The sequence below is a fragment of the Pristiophorus japonicus genome, chromosome 6 (genome assembly GCF_044704955.1).
Source record: "Pristiophorus japonicus isolate sPriJap1 chromosome 6, sPriJap1.hap1, whole genome shotgun sequence".
NCBI lineage: Eukaryota > Metazoa > Chordata > Chondrichthyes > Pristiophoridae > Pristiophorus > Pristiophorus japonicus.
Window position 1 is genome coordinate 38,817,948 of NC_091982.1, and position 16,221 is coordinate 38,834,168.

The 16,221-nt window shown below is 41.3% G+C and overlaps 1 protein-coding gene across 1 annotated transcript in view; it reads left to right on the forward strand.

The window, feature by feature from the left end:
- The window catches only part of zdhhc15b (zinc finger DHHC-type palmitoyltransferase 15b), a 45,929-nt gene extending 37,502 nt beyond the window's left edge, over positions 1 to 8,427 (forward strand). The window contains exon 11 of the mRNA XM_070882777.1: positions 483 to 8,427. The gene's annotated coding sequence lies outside the window, so the exon portion shown is untranslated. The remainder of the gene's footprint in view (positions 1 to 482) is intronic.
- The last annotated feature ends 7,794 nt before the right edge of the window (positions 8,428 to 16,221 follow it).

The following is a 16,221-nucleotide window of genomic DNA, read 5'->3' on the forward strand; positions in this document are numbered from 1 at the left end:
TCTCCATTGTCAAAGTGCTGCCCAACTCTGTATAGACTTGCACATGAAGCATGGCCATTTGATTAGGTACTGGAGAACGCCTCGGTCTACTGAATTGTCCCTCAGCGTGCATCAGCACTTTAAGTGCAGAGAATAGCAGGTAAAATTGGTGGTGAAGAACAACAACATCTATGGAGTAACTTTACCCCTTTAAATGCCAAAACCGGCCTTGAAGCTGCTGACACATTATACTGCTTCATACTGTCATTGATTATGTTTCAATGTCAATCATTTTATTGCCTCGCAAACTTAGAGCTCTGAATCTTGACATAGTGTATCTGCAATACTATGACGAGGCTCAAAAACCTTTTGATTTATTTACTGCTTGATAGATCACCTCCATAAACAAAGGAGATTGTCTCTAAGAAGTGTTCATTAATGGTAAATAATTGATCAAAAATGATGTCTCCTATTCTTGATATCAGTTATTGCCAATTTTTCAGGTCGTCCCCAGAGGCCACAGTATCATTTGATGTGCAAATGAGAGAACCAAAGATCCTTGCTGGTCTTCAACATACGAGATGGAACTGAATATTACATGCCTTACGTCAGGCAGTCTCCTGAAGATCTTTTCAATAGATGATGTACATATGGGCTTTGGTTCATGAACAACTGCATTTTCTTGGGGGTGGGGAAGGGGAACGCTGTAAATTCAGTTACAAACTGGGTACCCATGGACACGGACTTTGATGTAAATAATGTGTGTGTGAATGAGGCTCTATCACAGATACCTAAAACCAACGTTGGGATTAATTTAACATTGACGTGCTGTATTTAACTCATTAGGGTGAAGTGCTAAACAAAAGTGTTCCTTGCATTTTGCACGGGTAAGGTACAAATATAGAACTGTCAAATGGAAAAAAAACTGCACTGTGGGTTCAACCATGTGTTCGAACAAAAGAGCAGTGGATTGATTGTTTACTGTGTTTATATGAATTAAGTCATTTCAAACCAGGTCATTTTTTTTAAATGTTTTTTAAATATGTTTAGACGATTCTTGAATTTAGCTAGTTTTTTTTATATGTTTGTAATGTAATGTACATATTTTTTTAAACTACTAATTTACCCTCAAAATTAAATATAATAAAATTACTCCAATGAGGGACCAAGAATTGGTAAAGCAGTATCTGCTCAAAGTTTGAGTCACTCTCGAACCTAAGGAAAGTTCAATTATTCGCTAGTTAGTGCGCTCATGCAAGTATTAACCATTCACAGTATAGCACAGGGTCAGCAACCAGTCCAGTTTTCATTGTCGTTCCATGAAGGTGTGATTTCCTTAATTTTGAGCAATAGAAATGACCTACAAAAATTTACAATAAAAATTCTCTTGATCTTCCTCCACATCCAAAAAAAAAGTTTACCAATTTGTGCCTGTACCCCACGGCACGTTTCCACCCCCCTAAAATGACACCCTGCGCTTACTCCCTGTGCCACCTCCAATTGGTGAGGACCAATCAAGATTGAGAGTTTGCTACCTGTTTACGTTTTATTTAAAATATATATTTAAATTCAGGAAAGAAATTAACTTGAAGCAAAGGTATGTAAATCTTTTGTATTTAAAAAGTACAAATCCTTAAGAGCGGTTGATTTTCTGGCTGCCTAGAAATGCCTATGTTCAATAACCTGACTGACCTTAGTGGTTATTATACTGAGAATTTTGTAACATCTTTTCCAGGTTCCAGTTATGACTTACTTGTGTTGTCATCATGTGGCTTTTGAATTTCCTGAATTTTGACTTGTGGAGGGTTTCTGACTCCAGGTAAGCCTTGTAAGCCCAAAGTGCTGAACAAGCTGCTTGAACTGGAGGAAATGAGTCGTAGGCTTTTGTCATCCCAGCGACATTGAGGAATAACTGCTGTTAGGTTCAGGGGCGTTAATCTACAAAGAAAAAAATAACCTGCTGGTAGACTTCAAAATTTTTTTTGAGGGAGTAAAGTATGAAAGCACTGAGCAGCTTCCGTCCTTGACGTGCAACTCGGTTAAAAAACAATTATATATATTTCTTTTTTAATATATTTATCAGTGGGTTTTAGTGAAACTAGCATTCAAAGCATTTGCCCAATTATTTCCTTTTAATGCAAGCTCATTCAAATGCACTATTTAATCGTTTTCCATTTATCCTTGCCAACATTTATCCCTCAACCAACCTAAAACACATTATCTGGTCATTTATATTATTGCTGTTTGTGGGAGTTGCTGTGCGCAGATTGTCTGCTGCGTTTCCTACAGACAACAATGATTACACTTCAAAAGTACTTTGTTGGCTGTAAGATGCTTTGGGATATCCTGTGTTGTGAAAGGCTCTATATAAATATTAACTTCGATCTTTCTTTTATAGATTCTGTTACTGGCTAATCTGAATTAAAGGGTTCACTGTGGGCTCCCAGGACTGTAATAGAGACAGGATTATGTACACATTTTATATTTTTTTTAAAGTGTTATAAAACTGGCCTTTCCTGTTGCCAGAGAAGAACACACTTCCTCTCTGGCCATAGTGTAGAGCCATCTGGGAATAGAGGCAATGGTAATGCAAGGAAATTGGATTTATAGTAAGAAAACTACAGGAAACTTTCTATATTAATAAAAGGATTGGATAGTTTGCTGCCCACTATAACATAACCTTGGGATTTTTCAGATGCTGGAAATGCTCTTGCAGCTCTGCTCTTGTTTTTTTCTGTCAGAATCTATTTGAGGTATTGTATCTCTTATTTTTGATTGCGTTACAGATATATATTTAAAAGAGCTTTCCTGTCATAGGCTAAACCACTTTACTATGAACCAATTAGTGACCAAATTGCAAGCATTGAAATAGTTAGGTTGTAAATATTCCAGTTATTTTTTTAAACTGAAGAATGATATATGTAGAAATTGAAACTGATTAGGTATTTTTTTAAGTTTAGAAAAGTGGAAGTAATTGTGAGGCTTATCTCTGAGAATATTGTTTGATAACCCTGAGATTTTGTGACACCTTATGCAAGTACACACACAAGTTCTCCAGTTGAGAATTGAACTGTTTTGTCCCTGATGTTTGGCTGATTTTTAAGCAGCTTTCATAAATGCACCAAACTTTCACAAATTTGACACTTAACTTGACCTACATACACAACTTCAGTACTTCATGCAAGACTACAATGGAGCTCATTTTTTAAAAGTGGTGTTGCAGTGTTATGGCAGGCTCAGTTCCTATAACAGACCTTTCTGGAAACTGCACTGTAATGCTACGAAACGTTCACACTCCAGCATGCATTATTATCTGCTTCAATTTAAACAGTTTTGATACAGTTTTTCAGCAAGTGATGGCTTCACCAAGCCCTCCCTTTTCTGTGATATTACCACACTTTAGGTCAGTTTCAACACGTTGACAGAGAAAAATAGTTTTAAACAGGGCTGGGTTGGTAGAAATGATTTTATTATAACAAAAAATGTTCATGCAGTCCTGATCTCTTTCTGCTAATACAGTAGAATTGGCGTACTTGCTAAATCCTCTTTCAGAATTTTCCAATGATTAGACACATCTAGTGGCAGGAAGAAGGTATTGCATAGATCTTTTTTTATATTGTGACGAAGAGATTTTTGACAGTGGAGGAGGATGATCTTAAATGATTTGCATTTGGGGGAGATAAACAATTTGGTCTTTAAGAGAAATGCACATCAATATTTTTGAACAATTATATTTTAATAGGTTAGTCTTGATGGTTTTGGGCCAGAGTATATTTGGTATGATGCAAGCTTTTATTTTTATTGTAATTTATCTTGACTTTCAGACAATCTCTCTTTCCCCCTACCCCCCATCCCCTCAATTTATTTTCAAAGAAAGTGCAAGTAAAAGAACGTTGGAATGTGTGAAATTCCAAACTTAGAAATTGTCTTTAAAACAGTTGTTGAGAAATACAAGTGGAAATAAAATTCCTATTTCCACTGATACAATTGCAGTGCTTGAGGAGAGAGCTTTAATTGATTTTCCAATGCTAACTAAGCACTTATGCAATGTAATACTTTTTGAATATGAAAAGTTAATAAAAGTGCCTAAAATAAGCCATGACAGTTCGTAGCTTCATGTAATTAGTATCTCCATCAGCGAGCTGACATAACCCACTAACTTTGTTATTGGTTAATTATCTGGTAACTTGCAGATATTGTTACATCACCGAGCTGTCCGAGATAATCCACTGCAAATTAAACTAGAACAGAATGATGTTATGCTGAGCAAGAGGGAGTCATTAATTGTTACTATAAATACTTTACTGAGTGTCTATGAAATGGGTTATGAAGTAAAGCACAAGTGGGTTTTGCAATACAACAGATAAGGAAGCCCTTAAATTTTTGTGTCAATTTCTCATTTGTTGGTTCCCACGCAGCATTTATAGATAGCTACAGCCTGGATGAGGGCAGAATGTATAGTTGGTCTATGGTAAGTGTAATAAAATACTGTCTTTTTAATAACTTGATATGTTGCTGTTATTTTCTATTTATTTAACTGCAGTGGTAATGTCCTTCAGATATCCCTATCCTGCAAGTTTCAGATCAACTTGCAACTAGACTATTAAACACAAGCCTTAAAAGCGACACTGCCTCTCTATCTTTCTCACACTCGCTCTCTCTCTTTCCCCTCCCCAATTAGATAATATCCTCTTTATCTAATTATTCCCATGTACATTATCAAGAACTAGAGAGTGAAATACCTGCTGCTTTTACTCAAAAATAAAAGTCAGCACTAATGCAAAATGAAGACCTGTTTTGCATTTGCAACACTTAAAATTGACTGGAGAAATACCATCACCACCAGTTTACAAGTGCCATTTGCTTGTAGCATTTCCTGGAAATGTCCACAAATTCAAGACATTAATCCCTCTCTAATAGTAGTTTTATACTGGGGAAGTGCATGAGTGTGCAACGGATCCATTTGAGATTGTCGGGGCATTTTTGCCATAATAGTAGGAAGTTTGTAAAATCTATTTAGTGATGCTAGTTACGCTTAAAATACTTAAAAATGTAATCCGCATTGCTCAAAAGGAATCCCAGGTGACGATGTATAAAAATGGAGAGGCTGTTTCTTTTTTTCTTTATCTGGCAGTTGGGAATTAGATCAACACAAGATAGTTTTTATATAAAAGATTTTAAAAAACCAGTGGAATAAATCTGTCTATTGGAGAAATGAATTTGGCCAGTGTCCATTATACTGAATGGGGGATGAAGCTGCCCTTTGTCCATTAGTTGTCTGGCGAATGAAGCAGTCCCTGTTAAGTAAACGTCCTATTATCCAGAGCTGTCGACTTCAAGAAAACATTAGGAAATTTATGATCAGCATGAAGGACTGTAAACCTGGGGAGCTGTATTTATTTTGAGAGTGGCAAATACAAGAAATTGGTGCAGGAATAGGCCACACAGCCCCTTGAGCCATTAAATAAGATCATGGTTGAACTTCTACATCAACTCCACTTTTTCATCCTATCCTCCTATCCCTCATATCCCTTGATTCCATTAGTGTCCAAAAATTTATCTCAGTCTAGAATATATGTAGAAAAGACTTGTCCTGCCATAACAGAAGTATGCCTCAAATTGATCGATTATAAAACTACATTCGTAGAGAATTCTGTCAGCCAAACCACCCCTTAGCTGAAGGAAGGAGTGTAGTGATGGGAGGCACCAGGGAAGAAGTGGCAGAGAATATTTGTTTAAAATTGTGTCTCTTTTTTGTTTTGTTATAATCTGCATTGACTTCAGTTGTGTGATTAGCTGAAATTAGTAGCACTTCCCAAAATAAAGAGTTGCTGCTGCAAAAAGAAAATATTTTGTTACTAACACATTCAGATGGAAAGTTCATTGAATTGAATTATAAAGCAATCTATTTAGTACTGTACGTGGGGATTTTGACCAGCAGCAACCTTTAAAACTGTGGGTTGAACTGCGTTTATAGGCAAACTTCAGATTCTGAGGCAATTATCCAACACTGCAAACAATATTTTACAAGGAATTTGTACTCTTTCAAATGCTTATTTTAATTTGATATGCTAGGATTTTTCACATGTTGCATATTTACAAATGTACACTTTCACCTGCCTCTAATTGTTTTCATGTAGTATACACTTGTTTATAATGGGTACCATGGGATTTTCAATTTTAATGTGTGAAAAATCATAGTGATCAGACTCTCCCTCTTTTATTCCCCTTTCTGCCAACTTACTCTAGTGTCTTCAATAGCCAATTTAGCCAAAAAATCGTGTAGTTTCTATACCTGTGCATAAAGAAATTAGCAGGGCAGTTGTCAAGCTTCTAGAGAATTACTTTTTTGGTCAATTTTTAAAGTTTTTTTTAATGTAGAGTAACCTCTGAAATTACCATCCACTGTGGATGTATTACAGGATGCCAGCCAGTCAGAATGGCCTCCCGAAATAGGAGCAGTCAGCTGGGAAAAACATGATGTGGGAGCTCTTAAATGAGATGAAGTTGCATAGAAAGTGATGCAAATATTATTGTTCCATGTCATCGAAGCAGGAAAGTTGACCTGAGAGAGAGATGGAAAAGTGACCCGCTTGATTTTAGTTTAGAACTGCGCAGGCCATTATCAATAGATAATATCCAACCATTTCTGTACAGCAGTTGTAGTGGAGGGGATAACATCAAAACTGTTTTTTTAAAAATGACTTTCCATGTCTGAACTGGCCACAAAGGTTGTTTTTAATCAAGGATTTCTAGCTTGCCAGACTATTCCCCGTTAACAAAAACCAGCATCTGATTTTCCAACTGAACGTACATCTCCTGGAAGTGCACAAATGTCAGAGAGCTTCCATAACCCCGGCTCAGACCTGAGCGTCCACAGAAGGATGGGAATGATGTTCCCAAAGCATGTACAATAATTATCCGTAACTCCCAAACTTGTCTGTCTGCAACAAATCACCTTCACTGCTGTTAGGTCGTCCAGTGTGCATGTTCAACCAATGTAGGGGACAGGATCAAGGCTTTTGAATGAAACTTCACCCAGTGACTGCTGATCCAGTACTGACTTATGTATTAGGTTCTCGCTTGCATTATCCTATTTTACTAATGTGTTTACTAATATAATAAGACATTTGATTTAGATAAAAGCAGCCAGTACAGGATGCTAACCAACTCTGAAAATAAACAGCTACTGAATCTCATTTTGAAAAGTGATTTAATACAGTATACCAAAAAGGTCTGTCTTTTATAGTATTAGTTGAGTTGTGTAATATTCAAGAGCAACAAACTATAACTCCCAACACTTGACGGCTTCATACCTGTTTGCCATACGATTTATGATTTATATTAAGTATATTTTGGAGATTATTTCAGATAACCGCTCCAAACAGCTCCGCTAACTAAAGTTGATTTCATTAGAGAATTCCCTCTGCCCTGACATATGGAATTTTCTTTCCTAGCTCCACAGAATACTGAAACTCCTTTATCAATTCCTTGTTCGAGCTGCAGCAAGAAATTTTGCTTGTACTTGACTCTCTACCTTTTTATATTGTATTAAACTGAAAAAGACTGTAATTGAAGAAAACCACTTTAATAATACCTGTGCTTTTAAAATCGCTGATCAGTCTGAAATGGAAATGTATGCGGTATTTTCTTTTCACTTACTAATTCTATAAAGAAGCTGTGAAAATTCTTTTAAACCTTTAACTGGCAGGTCCACAGTGCTTTGCAGTCGCCCCTACTGAAATGATCATTTTGATTTAATGCAATGGATTGGGAGCAGGGGAGATCCTCTTTATTCAGCTGGAACATCCAAATAATTGCTGATCTGGTCCATGTGATCTGGCACCGTCAGCGTTTGAGATAAAGAAAAGCCCAGTCAGGACCAAAACGAATGCCAAATCGGCTGGGTTTTTATTTCTAATCTAGCATCCCTCGTGCTATCTATAGAACAATGTATTAGCAAAAGATGTGTACAGATATCCTTCTATCTCATTTGATTGCCATTCTGTCCTGTCACAATACAGGAAAAAGTACATGCTTTTATTTTTTAAATCTTATGCATAAGGTCTTGCATCTGCCATGTTTTTCTTGTGCCAGGGACTCTCGCACTTTATTTAACTCTAAGTTGCCCTATTTAGTGCACCGATTGCACCAAATTGCAGTATTTTGTGCGAGTTATAAATATATCGTCATAATCCAGTTTCTCTGATAATCCCAATCATACCTTTCAATTTTCCTCTGTCTTCACATGTTCCTATGCAATGCAAGGATGTTGCTAGTCCACAATGATTATTTTTCATTGAACCTGTATGTCTATGCCAATGAAAGGGTTGATGGTTTTTTCATGAGTTTTTACTGCACTTTGTAATGCATTCAGTAATATGTCCGTTAAAATCTTTATTATTGTAAGAAAATGTGTTTACAAGAATAAATGCTTTGTTTTTTTAAGTGCTGGACTTTTAACATCACTTACCGAGCTGCAGTCAAACCTATTGGCCACGGGTGTAATAAAACTAAGGTTGAAGCATGTTATAAAGCAGGAACACACGGAAGAACTAAGCTGATAGCTCGAGCAGTTTGTCAGTCTCCTACATCTGTCAGTGAATTCAATCTTGCGTGTTAGACGTTTCAGCGTAAATTTACATTAAACATCTTGCATTTATGTGGCGCTTCCAACAGAGATCTGACAGAGAAGGAAGGAAAAAAACAAAAGCCAAGGAGGGAAAGATTGGGAGGGGTGACCAAAAGCTTGGTTGAAAAGATGGGTTTTAAGAAGGTTTTTAAAGGAAGAGAAAGAGGAGCAGTGGAGGGATTTAGGGAGGAGAGTTGGAGATTAGGGCCAAGGCAGTCTCTTAAGCAGCCACCAATGGTGGGAAAAGGGAGGGGGCATGCACAAAAGGCCAAAAATGGAAGACGAAAGGTCATGGAAGGGAATTAAGACGTTGCAGAGATAGGATGAGCAAGGTCATGGAGGGCAATAGGGTCAATAGCAAAGGAGATTGCCATTTATGATGGTGATTGAAAATAATGGCTTTGGTCTTTCCAGTTTTCAGTTGGTGGGCATTATGACTCAGCCGTGATCATATTGGATAAGGGACAGGCAGTGGTAGACAGGTGGAGCTTGGTCCATTAGCATATCATCATTATCATAGGCAGTCCCTCAAAATTGAGGAAGACTTGCTTCCACTCTAAAAGTGAGTTCTTAGGTGACTGAACAGTCCAATACAGGAATTACAGTCTTTGTCACAGGTGGGACAGACAGTCGTTGAAGGAAAAGGTGGGTGGGACTGGTTTTCCGCATGCTCTTTCTGTTGCTTGCGCTTGTTTTCTGCATGCTCTCGTCGACAAGACTCGAGGTGCTCAGCACCCTCCCGGATGCTCTTCCTCCACTTAGGGCGATCATTGGCCAGGGACTCCCAGGTGTCGGTGGGGATGTTGCATTTTATCAAGGAGGTTTTGAGGGTGTTCTTGAAACGTTTCCTCTGCCCACCTGGGGCTCGCTTGCCATGTAGGAGTTCCAAGTAGAGAGCTTGCTTTGGGATTCTTGTGTCAGGCTTGCGAATAATGTGGCCCGCCTAACGGAGCTGGTCGAGTGTGGTCAGTGCTTCGATGCTGGGGATGTTGGCCTGATTGAGGATGCTAATGTTAGTGCATCTGTCCTCCCAGAGAATTTTCAGGATCTTGCGGAGACATCATTGGTGGTATTTCTCCAGCGATTTGAGGTGTCTACTGTATATGGTCCACGTCTCTGAGCCATACAGGAGGGCGGGTATCACTACAGCCCTGTAGACCATGAGCTTGGTGACAGATTTGAGGGCCTGATCTTCGAACACTCTTCCTCAGGCATTTTGTATGAAAGCTGACTCATTGCCTGTGGATTAGAGGGATCAGTATGTAGAAGAGAGGGCCAAATAATAGAATCTTAGGAAATCCAGAGGTGAGATTACAGGGGAGGAATGGGTTTAGACAGATAGGAGTCGAAACAGCAAGGGCAGTCTCACATGGAAGGTGTCTGAGGAGAATGGTATGGTCAATCATGTCAAATGCTGCAGAGGTTGAGGTGTACAAGTAGTTTTGATGCTGTGAGAGGATAGAGGCGAAGAACTGCTGGCACTTGTTCCCCAGTTTCCTTAAGAGTTGCAAGTTTTGGATCTGCCCATACCTGACTTCAGCCCCTCTTGCAGTCAGGACCTGCTGTGCTGGTCAGTGATAGAAGCAGCAGGAGCTGCAAACAAAGTCTAGGTGCAAAGCACAAAAGAGTGACCTGGACCTGACACCTGGTGAGCTTGTGAAGTGTTCCTGCGAACAAGAGGTGGAGCAGAACTTATCATTCTGAGGAGCGAGTCCAGAAAATGTAGAAGAGTTAAGCGTCGATGAAGGCCAGCAGCATTGCCAAACACTTAAGAAACAAAACGGATGATAATGCTGCTCTTGTCCAAATACCATGGGATACAGGTTAAGAATTAGGAGTAAAAGTAGTATGGGACTTTCTTTGTCGACAAAAGGCAATGGACTTGTGGACTAAGTTATCAGGGAAGGTTATTACAGCAGCACTAGGCATACCTAAAATGAGGTGCCAACCTGGGAAGCTGCAAGACAGGATTACAAGCATGCTAAACAGCAGAAGCAGCATGCAATAGACAGACTAAGCGATCCCACAACCAATTGATCAGATCAAAGCTCCGTAGTCCTGTCATATCCAGTCATGAATGGTTAATTAAACAACAGGAGGAGGAATATTCCCATCCTCAATGATGGCAGAACCCAGCACATGAGTGCAAAAGACAACCATCTTTACCCAAAAGTGCCGAGTGGATGATCCATCTTGGCCTCCTCCTGAGGTTCATACCAACACAGAAACCAGTCTTCAACCAATTCGATTCATGCCATGTGATATCAAGAAATGACTGAGCACACTGAATACAGCAAAGGCAATGGACCACGACAACATCCTGGCTGTCATGCTGAAGACTTGTGCTCCAGAACTTGCCTTGCCTCTAGCGAAACTGTTCCAGTACAGGTACATCACTAGGTTGATTCCTGAGATGAAGGGGTTGTCTTATGAAGAAAGATTGAGCAGATTGGGCCTATACTCATTGAATTTTAGAAGAATGAGGTGATCTTTTTGAAACAAAAGATTCTGAGGGGGCTTGACAAGGTAGATACAGAGGATGTTTCCCCTCGTGGGGGTATCTAGAATGAAGGGGCATAGTTTCAGAATAAGAGGTCACCCACTTAAAACGGAGATGAGGAGAAATTTCTTCTCTGAGGGTTGTGAATCTTTGGAATTCACTACCCCAGAGAGCTGTGGAGGCTGGGTCATTGAATATATTTAAGGTGGAAATAGACAGATTTTTGAACGGTAGGGGAGTCCAGGGTTATGGGGAGCGGGCAGGAAAGTGGAGTTGAGGCCAAGATCAGATCAGCCATGATCTTATTGAATGGCGGAGCAGTTCGAGAGGCCAAATGGCCTACTGCTCCTATTTCTTATGTACCCGATAATGTGGAAAACTGCTCCAGTATGTCCTGTCCACAAAAAGCAGGACAAATCCAATCCGGCTGATTACCGCTTCTTCAGTCTACTCTCAATCATCAGCAAAGTGATGGAAGGTGTCGTCGACATTGCTATCAAGTGGCACTTACTCACCAATAACCTGCTCATTGGTGCTCAGTTTGGATTCCACAAGGACCACTTGGCTCCAGACCTCATTACAGCCTTGGTCAAAGCATGGACAAAAGAGCTGGATTCCAGAGGTGAGGTGAGAGTGACTGTCCTTGACACAAAAGCAGCATTTGACCGAGTGTGGCATCAAGCCCTAGTAAAATTGAAGTCAATGGGAATTGGGGAAAACTCTCCACTGGCTACTTAGCACAAGGGAAGATGGTTGTGGTGGTTGGAGGACAATCATCTCAGCCCCAGGACATCGCTGCAGGGTTTCCTTAGGGCAATGTCCTAAGCCCATCTTTAGCTGCTTCATCAGTGACCTTCCCTCCATCATAAGGTCAGAAGTGGGGATGTTCACTGATGACTGCACAGTGTTCAGTGCCATTTGCAACTCCTCAGATAATGAAGCAGTCCATGCTCGCATGCAGCAAGACCTGGACGACATTCAGGCTTGGGCTGATAAGTAACATTCGTGCTACACAAATGCCAGGCTGTGACTATCTCCAACAAGCGAGAGTCTAACCACCGTCCCTTGACATTTAATGGCATTACCATCGCCGAATCCCCCACCATCAACATCCTGGGGGGAACCATTGACCAGAAACTTAACTGGACCAGCCACATAAATACTGTGGCAACAAGAGCAGGTGAGAGACTAGGTATTCTGCGGCGAGTGTCTCACCGCCTGACTCCCCAAAGCCTTTCCACCATCTACAAGGCACACGTCAGGAGTGTGATTGAATACTCTCCACTTGCCTGGATGAGTGCAGCTCCAACAACACTCAAGAAGCTTGACACCATCCAGGACAAAGCAGCCCACTTGATTGGCACCCCATCCACCAACTTAAACATTCACTCCCTCCGCTACCTGCGCATCGTGGCTGCAGTATGCACCATCTACAAGATGTACTGCAGGAACTTGCCAAGGCGACTTTGATAGCACCTCCCAATCCCACGACCTCTGCAACCTACAAGGTCAAGTGCAGCAGGAGCATGGGAACACCATCCTGACTTGGAAATATATCGCTGTTCCTTCATCGTTGCTGGGTCAAAATCCTGGAACTCCCTCCTTAACAGCACTGTGGGAATACCTTAACCACACAGACTGCAGCGGTTCAAGAAGATGGCTCACCACCATCTTCTCAAGGGCAATTAAGGATGGGCAATAAATGCTGGCCTTGCCAGTGACGCACACATCCCAGGGCCAAACAAAAAAAAAAGCACAAATACTGTGGCTAGAAGAGCAGATCAGGGGCTGGGTATTCTGCAGCACAAGGAACATTTGGATTATTTCTGTGGAGAACTGGTTTCAGATCGAGCAAAAAGAGATTGGCCTTTTGTTCTTAGGGGGCAGAAATTATCCTGCAGCTATACAAAACCGTGGTTAGACCATACTTGGAGTACTGAGAGCAGTTCTGGGCACCACACCATAGGAAGGAAAGATTGACCTTGGAGGGAGTGCAGCGTAAGTTTACCAGACTGATACCCGGACTTCAAAGGTTAAGTTACAAGGAGAGATTACACAAATTAGGGTTGTATTTCCTAGAATTTAGAAGGGTAAGGGGTGATCTGATGGAAGTTTTCAAGATATTAAGGGAAACAGTGTCCGCTGGTTGAGGATTCTAGGACTAGGGGGATGTCTAAAAATTAGAGCCAGGTTGAAGTTTGGAGCTCTCTTCCGCAAACGGCAATTAATGCTAGATCAATTGTTAATTTTAAATCTGAGATTGTTAGATTTTTGTTAACCTAAAGGATATGGGCCAAAGGCGGGTATATGGAATTAGGTCTATAGGTATATGGAGATCAGCCATAATCTCAGCGAATGGCGGAACAGGCTCGAGGGGCTGAATGGCCAGTCCGCACCCGGCCCTTCCAGGGTGGCGATGGGTTGGCGCCTCTTTGCTCTGGGATCCTCCTCCTCCTCCTGTATCTCCTCCTCAGGTGGTACTGCTGGCTCGACCTCCAGCGGCTGTCCCCTCATGATGGCCAGGTTGTGCAGCATGCAGCAGACCACGACAATGATGGAGACCCATTGAGCAAAGTACAGCAAGGTGGCACCAGAGTGGTCCAGGCACCGGAACCTCTGCTTAAGGATGCCGATGCACTGCTCGATGATACACCTGATGGCACAATGAGCATGAGCAGCCAAGTGCACAGGGGATATCCTTGTCCCCAAGCAGCCAACCGCAATCCTGATTCAGGCCGGTGAAGACAGCGGGCACACTGGTCTGGCGCAGAATGAACAAATCATAGCTGCTGCCTCCCTTGCCCGCTGCCTGTCTGCACAGTGCTGACTGCGACACCTTCTCCTGCGTGCCACTCTGCTTCTGACCAGATGTACAAGGTGTCGCCTTCCCAACACTGTTCCCATCCTCAGGGTGAACCCTGCCAAGCAGGTCTCCACTAAAGAGATAGACCTGAAAGTTGTACAAAAGTATGTGCAAACCTCTGAGCAGCACGCAGCAGGTTGAATGGAGTCAAAACAATTAATAGAACTATTAAAAAATAAATACTGTGGATACTGTAATCTTAAATAAAAACACAATTAATAAAACGATTTCACGACCAAAGGGCCCCGATTGCGGCAACACTCCAGCGGTGTCCCGTTCGAGCACCAACTCAAATACCTCGCGGGGGCACTGCTGGGAGAAGGCTTATCTTTTTGCAGCTTAAAATCCTTGTCCTTGCCACTTTCCAGTGGCCCGCGCGCTGCAGAGCTCTCCACTGGAAAATTACCTTTGCAGCTGCTTCACTGCTTCGCTGCGCCATTTCCGGTGGAAGTAAGCACCGCTCAAATCCCCCCGAGCTGAATATGGCTCGGGGAGGGAAAATCATCCGACTGCGGTGGCCGATCGATTTTATCGATCGCCCGCCCAAACTCCGCGGTATCCATCCCTTTGGGGACAGTGAATTTTGGCGCCTAGTTATTTTGTCAGTGGTGCTGTATTAACTGCGCAGACAGCTGTTAACGGATATGATGTAATTGGGATTACGGAGACATGGCTCCAGGGTAACCAAGGCTGGGAACTCAACATCTAGAGGTATTCAATATTCAGGAAGGATAGACAGGAAGCAAAAGAAGGTAGGGTAGCGTTACTGGTTAAAGAGGAGATTAACACAATAGTAAGGAAGGACATTAGCTTGGAAGATGTGGAATCCATATGGGTAGAGCTGAGAAACACCAAAGGACAGAAAACGCTAGTGGGAGTTGTGTACAGACCACCAAACAGTAGTAGGGAGGTTGGGGATGGCTTCAAACAGAAAATTAGGAATGCGTGCAATAAGGTTACAGCAGTTATCATGGGTGACTTTAATCTACACATAGATTGGGTTAACCAAACTGGTAGTAGTACTTGAAGGAGGATTTCCTGGAGTATATAAGGGATGGTTTTCTAGACCAATATGTCGAGGAACCAACTAAAGAGCAGGCCATCCTAGACTGGGTCTTGTGTAATGAGAGAGGATTAATTAGCAATCTGGTCGTGCGAGGCCCCTTGGGGAAGTGTGACCATAATATGGTAGAATTCTTCATTAAGATGGAGAGTGACACAGTTAATTCAGAGACTAGGGTCCTGAACTTAAAGAACAGTAACTTCAATGATATGAGATGTGAATTGGCTAGGATAGACAGGCAAATGATACTTAAAAGGTTGACAGTGGATAGGCAATGGCAGACATTTAAAGATCACATGGATGAACAACAACAATTGTACATCCCTGTCTGGCGTAAAAATAAAATGGGGAAGGTGGCTCAACTGGGGCTGCCAAGGGAAATTGGGGATAGTGTTATATCCAAGGAAGAAGCATATAAATTGGCCAGAAAAAACAGCAAACATGAGGACTGGGAGAAATTTAGAATCCAGCAGAGGAGGACTAAGGGTTTAATTAGGAGGGGGAAAATAGAGTATGAGAGTAAGCTTGCACTGAAATTAAAAACTGATTGCAAAAGCTTCAATAGATATGTGAAGAGAAAAAGATTAGTGAAGACTAATGTAGATCCCTTGCAGTCAGAATCAGGTGAATTCATAATGGGAAACGGTTAATGGCAGACCAATTGAACAAATACTTTGATTCTGTCTTCACGAAGGAAGACACGAATAACCTCCTGAAAATACTAGGGGACGGAGGGTCTAGTGAGAAGGAGGAACTGAAGGAAATCCTTATTAGTCAGGAAATTGTGTTAGGGAAATTGATGGGATTGAAGGCCGATAAATCCCCACGGCCTGATCGTCTGCATCCCAGAGTACATAAGGAAGTGGCCCTAGAAATAGTGGATGCATTGGTGATCATTTTCCAACATTCTATAGACTCTGGATCAGTTCCTATGGATTGGAGGGTAGCTAATGTAACTCCACTTTTTAAAAAAGGAGGGAGAGAAAACTGAATTAGCTTGACATCGGTGATGGGGAAACTGTTGGAATCAATTATTAAAGATGTAATAGCAGCGCATTTGGAAAGCAGTGACGGGATCGGTCCAAGTCAGCATGGATTTTTGAAAGGGAAATCATGCTTGACAAATCTTCTAGAATTTTTTGAGGATGTAACTAGTAGAGTGGACAAGGGAGAACCTGTGGATG